Here is a 2,647-nt window from a genome sequence, read left to right as displayed (position 1 = left end):
GAAAATCTGGATGGACTATTTATGTCGAACTCGGTGCAGCCGGACCAGGGGCTGCACTTTTTCCTGCCCAGCACCAAAACTACAATCAGCTACTGGATCAGTCTGCTGAATCTGTTAATGATGTATGCAGGCACGAGTACTTGTTTCTGCTTTATTTCTTCAACTCTGGATACCTTTTGTTGTAGGGCTGCAGCTGTCAACTATTTTAGTAATTCATTAATCTATTGATTAATTTTTGTCGATTACTAATATAAGAAGAGATACTCTTCATAAATTAATGAACCACAATAAACAATTCTCTTGAACTAAAAAATAAAATGTATTGTACATTTCAAATGCATTGCAAAGAGCAGAAAGATGTAAAAAAAAATCTATTTAATGCTGACAACATGGTAATCTAAAAATTGGTATCTATCTATCTATCTATCTATCTATCTATCCTATCTATCTATCTATCTATCTATCTATCTATCTATCTATCTATCTATCTATCTATCTATATATATATCTAGTCTGTCTAATCTATCTATTTCTGCTTGGCAAAACATTTATTGAGACAATATAACTACGACTGCAACTATTATTTTGGTAATTGGTTTAATCTGTGTACTATTTTTTGATTAACGGATTAATCAAACAGCAATTTTTTTTTTTTTTTACAGAACTTGAACATGGTGAAGCTTAAACTATGCCTCTTGAGGAGTTCTGGAAAGACGCATATTTACAGACAAAGAAGGGTTTTCTTCATAAATGCAAAATGTATCTATCTTTAATAATTACTGCTCTGAATGGGTCGTTCTTTCAGCAAATGACATATTTTAGAGTCTGTAGACTCCAGTTATCGATTTGATTACTAGATTAGTTGACGATTATTTCAATAATTGATTAATCACGGCTAATGACGATTAATTGCTTCCGCCCTGATTGGCTGTTTAATTCTTGTTGGTGGGATCATATCTGGGGTCGACAACCAGTTCTCCCAAAGAGCCAAATGACTGACTGTGATTGTTGTCCATCATTGGCCAGACTTGATTTTTTCTAAAAGTAGCAACATAAATCTAAATATGATTTTTTTTTTTTTATCAGCTCCTGGTAACAGTAGTCATGGCAACAGAACAGTAAACAAGGCTTGCAGTAAAGACAGCTGAAACTGTTTGTTTCTTTAAAATCATTAAAGAAACGACTGTCAAAGCAGGTGAAATAAAGGTTCTTCCATTCCACTGTCTGTTTATCCAGATGTTGTTTAGTTTAGGCTGCAGTGCCAGAAAACACCAGCTTGTTCTCCACGCAGCCATACTTTGAAGTTCATGGCTTATTAAAAACACAACATTCTGTATGAGTCTTAATTTCCACATGAGTCACCAGGACAGGGCTAGTGCTGCTACACAAAACAGTGAGAGGACAGACATTGCCTTCAAAGTAAAACCTTTTCTTTGAGCAAAAAAAGCAGCAAATATTGGATTTGTAAGCGGGCGTAACACCTTCTGCATGTTGAAATTTAACATTTCTATTTATCCCCAGTGGTCAGTTCATTTTACCCAACAGGCCATCTGTTGCCTGTGGTGTAAACTGCACAGGCCTGGTCTATACATTTTGTACCACAGCTCAGTGCCTGTGCTCTGGTTGACAAACAACAGACAAGGGGCCCTACAGATAATACTGAGGGAGAGCTAAAGATCATTGGAGTGTCTGGGCCCCCTGTCCAGATCCGTTCAGATACAGAAGCACTGCCGTGGGGCGGCTGTTACGGCACAGTCTATAGCAGAACCGCCTACTGCTGCAGAGCTTTCCTCCTCGAGGTGTTTCATGTGCTTTGTATTGTTATACTCATTTAAAATTGTTTTTTATCCATTTATTAAATGTGCTCTTAGTTGTACAATAAATAATAACTCACTTAGGTTGATTAGCTTCCACACAAATATGATCCAGTATCTAATTCACGTCGCTAGGACAGTTTACCAAAATGACAATCTAATATTAACTGCAAATCGTCTCCTTTCACCCTAACATCCGAGGAGGTTCTTAGCTAAAGCAGACGGCACGGTGATGTAATGCCAGATGAACCTGTTTTGGTCTTGTTCTGTAAACAAGATCTAAGAGGGCCTGTCTAAGAGGATTGGTCACAACTTAGACACAGATGCCCGAATGGCTTCAACATCACTGGCTCAGCACAGCTTACAAGCGGTCTGGCTGGGACGTAGCCTAATGTACGGTATTAATATCTCTTTAACTTTCTCACGTTTTGTCACATTACAGACACGGACTTCCATGTCTGTCTTTGTTTTTTTGGTGTGAGAGACCAACACAAAGTGGCGCACAATTGTGAAGTAGAAGAAAAAAAAAGAAAAAAAAAGGGCAAATCTGAAAAGTGCGGCATGCACATGAATTCTGCTGGAAGGTGAACGCCTGCTCCGGTCTAGTCATTTGCAACCTTTTGTTCCAGTATTGTCCTGTACCTAGCTCCATCCATCTACCCTGTCCCTGCTGAATAAACAGTAAACGCACCACTGTGAGTTATTACGGTGTAGATGGTGTGTTCAGATGGTGTTTTCCAACGCACATTACCTCTTGCATGTGGGCCCAAAAGGTTCCCTTTTGGTCTCACTGAACCAGGGCACCTTTGGTCACACGTGTAACAGAATTAAAC

This window comes from Fundulus heteroclitus, chromosome 4 (assembly GCF_011125445.2).
Source record: "Fundulus heteroclitus isolate FHET01 chromosome 4, MU-UCD_Fhet_4.1, whole genome shotgun sequence".
Lineage (NCBI taxonomy): Eukaryota > Metazoa > Chordata > Actinopteri > Cyprinodontiformes > Fundulidae > Fundulus > Fundulus heteroclitus.
Note: the sequence above shows the minus strand (reverse complement) of the source record.